Source organism: Vulpes lagopus, chromosome 6 (assembly GCF_018345385.1).
Source record: "Vulpes lagopus strain Blue_001 chromosome 6, ASM1834538v1, whole genome shotgun sequence".
In the NCBI taxonomy this organism is placed as follows: domain Eukaryota; kingdom Metazoa; phylum Chordata; class Mammalia; order Carnivora; family Canidae; genus Vulpes; species Vulpes lagopus.
The window spans coordinates 121,069,907-121,083,586 of NC_054829.1; the positions used below are offsets into that span (position 1 = coordinate 121,069,907).

At 35.6% G+C, this 13,680-nt stretch overlaps 1 pseudogene; it reads left to right on the forward strand.

The window, feature by feature from the left end:
• The first annotated feature begins 7,365 nt into the window (after window positions 1–7,365).
• On the forward strand, window positions 7,366–8,050 carry LOC121492724 (annotated as a pseudogene).
• The last annotated feature ends 5,630 nt before the right edge of the window (window positions 8,051–13,680 follow it).

Here is a 13,680-nt window from a genome sequence, read left to right on the forward strand (position 1 = left end):
GCCTAAAATTGAGCAAATAGCTGGAATCATGCTTGACTGAAGACCTGTTTCATGACTAAGATAAGAAAAATTACATTCAGAACCAACCATACTGGGGGCATTTGTTCAGCTTGTGTGCTAAACGAAGTGTAACCAAGATGGCCCAAATCTTTCTCCAACAGTGCTGGCAGTATTTCAAAGTGTCTCATTAAGTGGGAAATATCAGAAAAGGAGAGAACATGAGAGACTCCTAACTCTGGGAAACGAACAAGGGGTGGTAGAAAGGGAGGTGGCCGGGGGGTGGGGGTGACTGGGTGACAGGCACTGAGGGGGGCACTTGAGGGGATGAGCACTGGGTGTTATTCTATATGTTGGCAAATTGAACACCAATAAAAAATAAATTTTAAAAAAAGTGTCTCATTATCCAGGCAATCCAAGGACTTCTGTGATACCAATCTTTCCATTGGACTGATTATTTTAAGTGGACTATTTCTATTTATAATGTAATATCACACCTAAACAAAAAGACTTCACACACACGCCTATGTGTTCACACACACACACCTACCCAGACACATATTAACTTTTCTTTACTTTTGTTTTTCAGTGTAGTTCAGTAAAGTACCAACATTACCTTAGTTTCAGGTGTACAATATACTGATTCCACAAGTTTATACACTAAGCTCACCACAAGTATAGCTACCATCCGTCACCATACAACACTATCACAGTATCATTGCCTATATTCCTTATGCTGTGCCTTTCATTCCCGTGACTTATTCATTCCATATTATATTTTTAATATTCCTTATTCATCTTGTCTTATATAGACCCTCACAGTTTTTCAATTATTCTTTATGATCTCATTTCAGACTTCACCTACTTTTATATATGAAAAATGTCTTTAATGACTTTGGATTGATGAGAAAATAATAATTTCACACTGAGGAAGAGTATGTAAACTGGTTACTTATAAAGTCATGTGTGCTATTCTTTTTCTGGAAAGTTTAACAGGATACTAATAACACAGCAAGGTTTAATCAGTTTTTTGTTCTTCCATTGAGTATATATAATTGTTTATAAACTTAGATCAGATATGCTATTGTATATTCACCATTTCAGTACCTATAAACAACTACAGATTTGAAGAGAAGGTTTTTAAAAATCTATTAAAAATTGGCCTCAGATAAAAGAATTGGACTATTTATAGGGTTCCTTCTGTCTTCTAAAGTGAATGGTTCTGGGCATTAGAAATAATTATAAAATGAGGATTCTCCATCTACATAAAATAATGAGCAAGATTAGAAATAACCCACCATGAGATAGTTTATAAATGTGATTCCTTTAGAATTGGAGCTTAGATGGCCAAGGGGTGGACACAGCTGAGAAAGTCAAGTGTCTTACCGAGTTGGAGATGCCTGTGGGGCACACACATAGTTAACACTATATGAATGACAATTATAAATTTAGGCCTGGACTTCAAAAGTGAAGTTAATAAAAATATATTACTTATAACGTCCACATGAAGTAAAGTGGTTGTATTTTAGTGTTCAAAATACACAATGTCATGATCTGCAAACATCAGTAAATGTGCTGAATGAATGAGTCCATCTTTTTTCCATTTGATAAGCAGTTTGATGCACTTAAAAAGTAAGAATCAATAGTGAAACCAGTCATACTGTACTTAGGTTATTATATATTTTATAAATATCCATTTTATTATGTTGAACAGATGGTCAAAATCAGTTTCAGGCAGTAACCAAGTAACTCTGTGTGATATAAACCTATAACTCACTTTCAGAATAGTTGTACATTTGGAATGGAAACATAGGGCACACATGACTAAATCCCATTCTCTGGTTAAGTAACTTTATACCATGCAAATAAGTGGACAATCTGTAAGTGAGACCTAGGATTTATGCAATTTTCCAAGTTCTAAAAATAAGTTATGTATTTTAATGGTCTTAATATTTTTAAAATCTCATGCTATTTCTATGATAAAAATGGATTCCAGATCACACCACAAGCATATATTATGTATATATATGAGAAGGATTAACTTAATTGAAGTAATTTCCCTGATGGCTCAGATCTACATATTTTTAGCTGAAAGGTTCATAAAGCATGAAATACTCACCAGCCTTAAAGAATAATTCATTAAGTGTATAGATTTTGCCTAATTAATCATAATAATTGAATAAATGGGAAAAAATCAAGTAACATATGGTTAAGCACTCTGGCATCAGTATACTTATTTCCCAAATAAGTAAAATCTCATTTCTTTGTCAGGATCTATTTCTGATTGGGAAACTACTTCTTGCTCTCAAAAATATATATATTTTATAGATATTTTTATTCAGTTTTTATTGCCCAAATATGCCACTTATTTTATACACATTATGTTAAATAGGACATTTTTCTATACAGTCTCCAAATCCACTGATTAAAACTTCAGAAGAAATTAAGAACACAAATATTTTTAAAATCTAAAAAATTAAAAGGCGCCTGGGTGGCTCAGTCAGTTAAGCATCCAACTCTTGATGTCAGCTCAGGTTGTGGTCTTGCGGTGGTGGGATCCAGCCCTATGTCAGGCTTCACACTGAGTCTGGTGCAGATCCTCTCTCTCCCTCTTCCTCTGCCCACCCCCGCCCTCACGCTCTCTCTCACTCTCTCTCTCTCTCTGTCTCTCTCTATAAAATAAATAAATCTTAAAAAAAACTTAAAACATTAAACGATATATTAAAGGTACTTATGACACTTCCATGCCAGCTAAAGTTTGAAAGTAATAGGACACATTATAACTTTTGCGTGGTAGTTTTTTGGTTTTGAAAAATTCTCAGAAGTCCCTAAGAACTTTACTAAGTCTGATTCTTTATTCTCCAAGTGACAAGATGTTTGCTACAGATTTTAGCTTCAAAGCCTTCCTACGTTTAAGCTACCTTAAGATTTGTTTTCTATGCTGGCCCTGCTAATTACTCACTATTTAACTCACTGTTTGACTTTGAGATAGTCAAGCACCAGTTTTCTCATTTGTAAAATGGAAACATTAATACCTGCCTCAGAGGTGTCTGTGAGGATGTGAAGAAAGATCATAAAGTTCCTAGCACAGGACCTGGTCCATTGTTCACAGCTAATACTTGGTGGCAGTTGTGGTGGAGATAGAGGAGGACGTGGTGTTGGCTGTTGATTGCCTATACAAGAAAACAGAGAATGCTTCCTGGGCTTCACTAATTGGATGTGGGAGTGGGGCTTTAAGCGCTAGTGTGCTGCAACTGGCTTGTTGGAGTGCCAATTGATAAATATTCATCAATTTTTTTAGTTTGGCAGTTGTGGAAGCATTTACACCATAGAAATTGGCAGGTGCTGAAAACCAGGGGTTCCTCCTACCCTATATACTACCCATCACCACTGGTTTTAAGCCTCATCTTATGAAGTTTATTTATTAAAGAAATTTGCCTAGGGACACCTGTGTGGCTCAGCAGTTGAGTGTTTGTTTGCCTTTGGTTCAGGTTGTGATCTCTGAGTCTGGGATTGAGTCCCACATTAGGCTCTTTGTAGGGAGCCTGCTTCTTCCTCTGCCTATGTTTCTGTCTCTCTCTCTGTCTCTCATAAATAAATAAATAAACAAATAAATAAATAAATAAAATCTTTTTAAAAATAAAATAAAATAATTTGTCTAACTTCAGGTTGTTCCTATGGCTGAAGACTTCAATAAATCCTTTATATACATGATTTAAGCTTAATGAATGGGTTACCCCAAGCGAAAATTAAAGGCAGACCTCCTATTCAGTACTCTGCTCTGCTGCTTCAACCTGCTTAATAATAAGCTGCATCTCATTTCTCAAGGCTTTTACTCACTATTTCAGTTTTCTATACCAAGTTGTCACTCAAAGAGGCAGTGGAAAGAGTTTTTTAAAAATCTACAACTAGGGCTGCCCAGGTGGCTCAGTGGTTTAGCGCCGCCTTCAGCCCAGGGTGTGATCCTGGAGTCCCGGGATCCAGTCCTGTGTCCGGCTCCCTGCATGGAGCCTGCTTCTCCCTCTGCCTGTGTCTCTGCCTCTCCCTCTCTCTGTGTCTCTCATGAATGAATAAATAAAATATTTTTTATAAATAAATAAATAGCTACAAGTATTTTTTAAAAGCTTCTGTGTGTGTGTATACCTATATCTATACTTACACCCATAGACTATAGAAAGGAAAAAACCTGTGTACACCAACCAAACCAAGTGTGCACTTTCTTCCTCATCACACGGGAAGGTTGCATTTTCCAACATAAAAAGATCTGGATGGGCTCATGTGACTAGTTCTGGCCTAAGAAATATGAGTGGAAATAATCACATCTAAGTCTGGTCCTTAGCAAAAGTTCTCACATAATCTTTTCTTCTCTCTCTCAAGCACTCTTCCTCTCCTCCTCTTCTCCTTTCCCCATATATGGAGCTGGGCATCCAAAATAGCAATATCAAATACCTAAGGCATCTCTGAGAAAAGAGTTGCCTCAACAGACTGCCTGACCTGCCCCAGACTATGACATAAGTGAAAACAAACCTACAGTGTGCCTTGCCACTGAGAGCTCAAGAGTGTCTTACTACAACAAAATCAACTCATAAATATTATCATCCTCCCCCTACATTTCTTTTTTTCCCCCCTAATTTCTACGACAAATCTTCAGAAAGAAGGGGTGGGCAGGAGGCCTGTATTCAGAGAAGCCTGGATTCGTGATATTTCCATTCTCCATACTGGGAGTTTTCTTTAAAGAATGTTCACAAGAGAGGATCCCTGGGTGGCTCAGCAGTTTAGCACCTGCCTTTGGCCCAGGGCATGATCCTGGAGTCCTGGGATCGAGTCCCATGTCGGGCTCCCTGCATGGAGCCTGCTTCTCCCTCTGCCTGGGTCTCTGCCTCTCTGTGTGTGTATGCCTCTGATGAATAAATAAATAAAATCTTTAAAAAAAAAAGAATGTTCACAAGAATAAATTTAATGCATAGTTTACTGTAGAAAAATCTAGAGGGAGAAATGGAATTATTTCAAAATCTTTTGAAATATACTGCTTTTGAAAGAGATGTGGAGCTAAGTCAGTTTTTTAAGAACTTGCAGTTTAGTGAGTCAAGTAGATTTTTTTGTTAATTGAACATTTTACATATTAAGCTAAAGTAATGTTTAGCTAAGTAAAATGTAAACTATAGGACTGTCTAATGGGTTATATTTACACTTCATGGCACATCATGTTAAATCCTGGTAAAATGAATAGGTCAAGTATCTTTAATCTCACTTTGTATATTTTGTTAAAAAGATATTATGAACTCCTAAAGAAACTATTTAACTGAGAATCAAAAAAATTAAGTTTCCCTCACTGCTTTGCCACACACCTGCTGTTAAGATCTTGAGCAAGTCACTTATGCTCTCTGAATCTCAGTTCTTCATCTAAGAAACTGTGGAAGTTAAGAATAGATGATTCTGTATGACCAAGAGTATATTTAAATTCTGAAATATGATCACTAAGAATTATTGAATTGGGACTTGGAGACTCAGTGGGTTAAGTATCCAACTCTTGATTTCATCTCAAGATGAAATGATCTCAGGGTCCTCACACCCTGATAATGATAATGATCTCAGAGTCCTGAGATAGAGCCCGAATCCAGTTCTTGCCACTCACCAGCGAGTCTGCTTGTCTCTATCTCCCTGTGCCCCTCCCTTGGCTTATGCACACTTATATGTGCACTCATGCATGCTTACACTCACTCTCTCAAATAAAAAAATAAATATTTTTTAAAAAGAGTTATTGAATTTATAGACTTGCCTTTTAAAAATATATTGGTAGTAATAGTACCAAAGTACTATAGTACTAGATGCCAAAGTAATAGATGCAATAGTAATAGATGCCAAAGTCCTTGATCAGGCATATATCCAGTGCCTGAGAATTATACAGTTTCAAAATATGATCTCCTCGGTAACAATTTCTTTTACAATATGATTTCCAGAACTGTAATGTGTTGAACAACAGTCTTTGATGTCACCTAATACTAGTAAGAAAATAATGCAAAAATGTTTTATTTCTGGTTGTTCTATGAATTAGTGTAAAATATTTCCTTAAAATCACTTTTTTAGAAGAATTAATCATTGAGGTACACATCTTTAAAAGTATGCCTGCTTTTCAGGTGATCTGTAATTTCAATTTCATTATTCTAAAACTCTACTTAATGCTTGAGAGATAAGTCAGTAGGTAGTTCATGGATAGATCTGGAAATTAACCCTAATTCAACTAATTTTTGTTGAGCACCTTCTATAAGTCAAGCTGTTCTGGACATTGTATGAAAAGACAAAACCTTATGGGAAACATATTGCTCTGTCCTCAAGGACAGAGCAAAAAACATAAAATAACTATAACATAAGTCAGGTCATAAAACCTGGTGAAAGCATAAGCTAAATGTATAACTCAGAAAAGGGGAGTGTCGCAGCCAAACAATAGTAAGAAGGCTTAACAAAGGATTTGGTATGTGAATGCATCTTGACGATTAATAGAATTCTGGTAGATGGAAATGAAGAAAATATTCCTAGTAAATGGAAGAGAAGGAGAAAATGTACAAAGGTGAGAAAATGTAGTATAATCTTAGAAAAAGCACACTGGTAGGTTCAACTAAGTGTAGAGAGTAGAATAAGAACTCATGAGAGATTACATTGGACAGGTAAGATATGGAGGGCTCTAAATACCAGGCTGAATATATGTATTCAATGTGAAATATGTGGGTGGATCACTAAAGATTCTGGTTACGGAATAACAAGCAGGCTGAGGGTGAGGTGAATTCATGATACTATCAGTAGTTTAGGGAGAAGACCAAGTTTTGGGGCCATCAAATATCAATGGAACCAATTAGACATGGACCATAGGATTGCTGGTGTCCTTAGACTCAGGTTTCTTACACTTTTTCAAGGTCCCAAATGCTTTCAAAGGATTCTGTGGGAGAAGCTGCCCTGTTGGTCCCATGCTATTCCTCTAAATGCCTCATTTTCTATGGTAGTTATCAAAACTAGGCATTGCCCACCATATTATCAAGATTAAAGGGGAAAGAAACCAGTCCCAAACACACCTCATTTCCAAAGTAGATATAGTACTCCTCCCCACCTCCTGTGAATAAATAAAAACTTACAAGATTAAATTGTATACTGTATGCCCAAGAATCCTGCAGTGCTTTCATTTGCAAAACAAAAGATCATATTGTGCTAAGAAAAGCTGTCTACAATTTGTTTCTCAACCTTCTTTTAAATCTATTGCCCCTTTCTGATAAACCTAAAAATACCAGATTACTTGAAATTTTAATGTAAAGTAATGATGAAGAACATATCAATGTAGTTCTTCACCATCTTTCCTTCATCCTGGCTGCCATAGCCATGAAGGTGGAGCTGTGCAGTTTCAGTGAGTACAAGATCGACCCTAGACATGGGAAACCCAATGCCAAGACCGACAGGAAAGTTTTCCAATTTCTTAATGCAAAATGCCAGTTATCATTCCTTTTGCAGAGGAATTCTCAACAGATAAACTGGACTATCCTCTACAGAAGAAAGCACAAAAAGGGACAGTCCGGGGATCCCTGGGTGGCGCAGCGGTTTGGCGCCTGCCTTTGGCCCAGGGCGCGATCCTGGAGACCCGGGATCGAATCCCACGTCAGGCTCCCGGTGCATGGAGCCTGCTTCTCCCTCTGCCTGTATCTCTGCCTCTCTCTCTCTCTCTGTGTGACTATCATAAATAAATTAAAAAAATTAAAAAAAAAAGGGACAGTCCGAAGAAATTCAAAAGACAAGAACCTGGTACACAGTCAAATTCCAAAAGACAATCACTGGTGCCATCTCTTGCTGATAGAATGGCTAAGAGGAATCAGAAGGCTGAAGTTAGAAAGGCTCAACAAGAACCATCAGGATTGCCAAGGAACCCAAAGAGGCTAAGCAAACATCAAAAAAGACAGCAATGGCTGCTTCAGAGTTTCCCTTGAAGGCTAAGCAAAAGACTGTGAAGCCTGTAAAGGTTTCTGCACACTGGGTTGGTGGAAAATGCAAAGTTGGTGGATCAGATGTCTAAATAAACATCTAAGTATAAAAAATGAATACATAAAGTAGAACTGATAAACAAATTCAGTAAATTCATAGGAAACAAAATCAGCATAGAGAAATTTCTTGTATTTCTATACGCCAAAAATGAAGTAGCAGAAATAATTTTTTTTTTAAATCCCGTTTAAAACTACACCAAAGGGCAGCCTGGGTGGTTCAGTGGTTTAGCGCCACCTTCAGCCCTGGGTGGGATCCTGGGGTCCCTAGATGGAGTCCCACATCCAGCTCCCTGCATGGAGCCTGCTGCTCCCTCTGCCTATGTCTCTGCCTCTCGCTCTCTCTCTCTCTCTCTCTCTCTCTGTCATGAATAAATAAATAAAAATTTTAAAATTAAAATAAATAAATAAATAAATAAAACTACACTAAAAATAATAAGATACTTGGGAATAAACCTAACCAAAGAGACAAAAGACCAATACCCTGAAAATTATAAAACACAGATGAAAGAAACTGACAATGACACAAAGAAATGGGAAGACATTCCATGCTCATGGGTTAGAAGACAAATATTCTTAAAATGTCTATAATACCCAAAGCAATCTAGATGTTCAATACCATCCCTATCAAAAATACCAACAGCATTTTTCATAGAGCTAGAACAAACAATCCTAAAATTTCTATGGAACCACAAAAGACTCTGAATAGCCAAAGCAATCTTGAAAAAGAAAAGCAAAGCTGAAGACATCACAATTCTGGACTTCAAGTTATATGACAAAACTGTAGTAATTAAAATAGTATGGTATGGGCACAAAAATAGACACCTATATCAATAGAACAGAATAGAAAATCCAGAAATAAATCCACAATGATATGGTCAACTAATCTTCAACAAAGCAGGAAAGAATATCCAATGGGAAAATGATAGTCTTTTCAACAAATGGTGTTGGGAAAACTTGACAACAACATGCAGAAGAATGGAACTGGACTACTTTCTTACACCATAAACAAAAATAAATTCAAAATGGATGAAAGATCTAAATGTGAGATCCAAAACCTTAAAAATCTTAGAAGGGCACACAGGCAGTAATTTCTCTGACATCGCCCATAGCAATTTTTTTCTAGATAGGTCCCCTGAAGCAAGGGAAGCAAAAGCAATAGTTCACTTTTGCTTTTAGTTCACTATTGGGATTACATCACAGTAAAAATCTACACAGCAAAGGAAACCATCACAAAACTAAAAGACAACCTTTGGAATAGGAGAAGATACTTGCAAATGACATATCTGATAAAGTGTTAGAATCCAAAATATATAAAGAACTTAAGAATTCAACACCCAAAAACCAAATAATTCGCTAAAAAATGAGCAAAAGCTATGAATATATATTTCATCAAAGAAGATATACAGATGGCCAACAGACACATAAAAAGATGCTCAACATCGCTCACCAGCAGGTAAATGCAAATCAAAACTACAATGAGATACCACCTCACACCTGTCAGAATGGTTAAAATTAACAAGATAGGAAACAACAAATATTGGCGAGGTTGTGGAGAAGAGGAAACCCTCTAGCACTGTTGGTGGGAACGCAAGCTGGTACAGCCACTCTGGGAAAGGGTGTGGAGGTTCTTAAAAATAGAACCCTATGACCCAGCATCACACTATTGGGTATTTACCCAAAGAATACAAAAATACTAATTCAAAGGGATACATGTATCCCTATGTTTATAGCAGCATTACCTACAAAAGCCAAATTATAGAAGCCCCCAGTCTCCACTGGTTGATGAATGGATAAAGAAGATATGGAACATACATACCTTGTAATGTTATTCAGCCATAAAAAGGATGAAATCTTGCCATTTGCAATGATGTGGATGAAGCTAGAGAATATAATGCTAAGTGAAATACATCAGTCAGAGAAAGACAAATACCAAATGATATCACTCATATGTAGAATTTAAGAAATGGAACAAATGACTGAAGGGGGACAAAGAGAGAGAGAAACCAAGAAACAGACTCAACTATAGAGAACAAACTGATGGTTAACAGAGGGGAGATGGGTGGAGGGATGGGTGAAATAGGTGATGGGGATTAAGAAGTGCACTTGTCTTGATGAGCACTGGGTGATTAAAACAAGTTAAAAATAAAAGAACACATCAAAGTAATTATACAATTAAGTATGATTTTTTAAAACTGAACATGCTCTTTTGGATTCTTATGTCACCACCAGCTACTTCCCAGAATACATCTCACACCCCTCCCACACCAGGCACTTCTACAATATTTGAACAAAAACACTGATTCTAAAACAGAGCCCTTCATTATAAAAACAGTGAATGCTTTACTCTCTCATACATAAATCCTCTCATACATAAATTTACCCAGGAGGGTAAATTTATTAAACTTCCTAATTATCTACATAAAGAGAGTAACTTAATGCAGAAAGAAAAAAGTAACAATGAATAATCCAAAAAGCATATTTCTTTCTTTGCAATGTTAACTAAATTACTTTTCCAATTATGTTTAAATTAATCTATTATTGCATTTCCTAATCTCACACCAATTTATAATATAGGAGACAGACCAGAAATGGTGCTTATTAGAAGAAATCAGTGGTAGTTCCAAAGCATGTTGAAATAATCCATAAAACAGATAACCCACACAGAGAAATTTGAAAACCAAGATATTATAAGATTAGTGACTTACAAGATGGAAATATTCCTTCATCATTTTTTTCTCATCTTTTAGGTTGGTAGTGTTACAAGACAATTGAAACTTCCATTTTTCTACAATTCTATAAGTCTCTATACTTTTCCCTTATTTGACATAATTTTCCTTTGCTCTTCATCTTTCCCTTGCTCTTCAGCCTTCTGACCTACCTAGAAACTATCAATCAACTAGATTGTCATTTCTTAGGAAAGTAGTGAAGCAAAAAGGGAGGGAAGAAGTCATAAAATGAGTTGTCATCCCTATTTTTTACAGATAAAAACACTGAGCTGATAAATATCAAAATCAGAATTCAAACCCCAAAGTAACAACTTTTTGCAGTAATAAACAGTACTTTATACCTTTCTTAATATTTATTTATTGTAGAGAGGGTGTATTTCTGCAAACAGGATTGGGTAGAGGGAGAGGGAGAGAATCTGAAGCAGACTCTGCACAGAGCATGTGGAGCCCAATGATGCAACACATGATCTCAGGACCCTGAGATCATGACCTGAGCCAAAACCAAGAGTCAGATGCTTAACTGACTGTGCAACCCAGGTGCCCCAGCACTTTTTACTTTTAAAAGGACTTTCTACATATTATTTCAATGTATTTAACTTTCTTTGACCCTTCTTTGATCTGAAAAATGAATTTCTAAAGGCAAGAGTGAAACTTGTTAAGATTCGTATTTATCATTTGTCTCCCTCTCTGATTTCATTTGAGCTGGAGGGGAGGTTGGTGGGGGAATGAGGTAATTGGGTGATAGGCATTAAGGAGGGCACTTGAATGATGAGCACTAGGTGTTATATGCAACTGATGAATCACTAAACTCTACCTCTGAAACTAAAAAAAAAATTCATGTTTATGATACTTGAATTTTAAAATCTTTCACATATAAATATAAAAATTATAGATAATAGTGCTGTGAAAATTTTGTTTCCTTGGATTTTTGTTAAGCCATATAGTTTTATAAAGTTACCTGTATATAAAATTTAGTATGACTTTACATATTGTGGTCTAAAATCAAGAAAATAAATATTTAGCCATATGACCAGTCCAAAAGAAATTAAGGCTAAAAGAAATTACTGCTTTTTAAAGTTATCTCATAGCAAAAGTTTTTGAGGATTTGTACTTAGTCTCAAAATATTGATCACATTTTGCTGTGGCATACACACACTATTTTGAGAATTATAATACCCAGCACAATACTTGTGAATATAGAATGTGCCAAATAGTTGTACTCATAAATGAACAAGTTAATGGCATAAGGTGTCAAAGAATAGAAAAGTATAATAATAAAGATTTAGAATGGAAATAAAAGTGGAGCAACTTCAGTGATACTTTATAATAAAATGGCAATTTAGGAATGCATACAATTCACTTAACTCATTAATGTTACTTCTATGCCATAATTTATTTTTATATTTTCAAAGTCCATGTGCATTTCAAATAAAGGTAAATCTAATGTTATGTTAAATTTGTTTTTCTATGCTAGAAAATCTGGAAACTTGATATTTTGTATTATTTGTTGATAGATTTCAATAGAGATTGTCACTTTAAAAGTTATTTAAGGATTTGTTTCCATTATAACCTCAGTATATATCAGGTATCCTTGTGCCCTGTTGCCCACCTATCTATTTTTTATTTTCACATTTGTTTGTTTAGTATTCAGTGATACACTGACTTTTTTGTAAACCCCTAGATTTGCTAATTTTATATAAATCTAAACTATGTTAAAACACAAATCTGTTAACTAACATTTTTACATTTTCTAACATATATTATTCTTAAATTGCCCTGATAGTAATTACTATGAATTTTCCCTATGCTGAATATTTTAGAATATGAAATTTTTCATATTTTATTTCTCAACCATATGAACAAATTGCATTGAAAGTATAAAACTAAAGTATACAAATGTCTTTGAACAGAGCAATGAATGCCCCCTAGTGTTTCTTGTTAGAATATCAGTTTTGATAAGATAAATTGAATATGTAAATGTTATTTTCATAACTACTTAAAAAGCAAACTCATAAGCAATTTAATCTGAATGTGTATAATGCTTTAAATTTCATAAAAAAATGGAGTAGCAAGACATTTAGTTAAATGTTGTCTTGAGTAGATAATAGATATTATTATAATGTATACACAAGAGTGATAGAAATCAGAGCTATTCAGATTTTTTCGGATATGGGGCAGCTGACACACCTGAGACACATACCCCGACCTTCTTGTAATGTCTTTCTAACTAACTCCAAACTAAAGTCATTAGGAATCATTCTTAAAACAGCAATATACATGTAATTATTCCCCAAATCCATACCTCCCGTAAAAGGTCAGAATACCTACATGACTTCTTAAGCATATAATTTCATTAGAAATTGGGGTGCCTGAGTGGCTCAGTCAGTTAAGTATCTGTCTTTGGCTAGGGTCATGACCCTGGGGTCCTGGGATTGAGCCCCATGTTGGGCTCCCTGCTTAGTGGGGAGCCTGCCTCTCCCTCTTCCTCTGCTCGTTCTCTCTCTCTCTCTCACTCTATCTGTCTCTGTTTCAAATAAATAAATAAAATATTTTTTTAAAAGATAATCCCATTAAAATACAATGAAATAGGGGTTCCTGGCTGGCTCAGTCACTAGAGATGTGAACTCTTGATCTCTCGGTTGTGAGTTTGAGCCCCATGTTGAATGTAGATATTACTTAAAAAATAAAATATTTTTTAAAAAGAAATACAATTAAGCAATAATATAACTTTAGTGTGGTGCTTTAGTTTATCAAATATTTCTGTGAGAATTATTTCAAGTCTAATGACTGTGTGAGTTAAAGATTTGTACCACCATCTTAAAGATAAGGAAACAGAGGTCAAAAGAAGGTAAGTGGCTCACCCAAGGTCTTAAGAGTCATCATGTAGCAAAGCCAACTCGAATGCAGATACTCTATCTCTCAGGCTATGGTTCTTT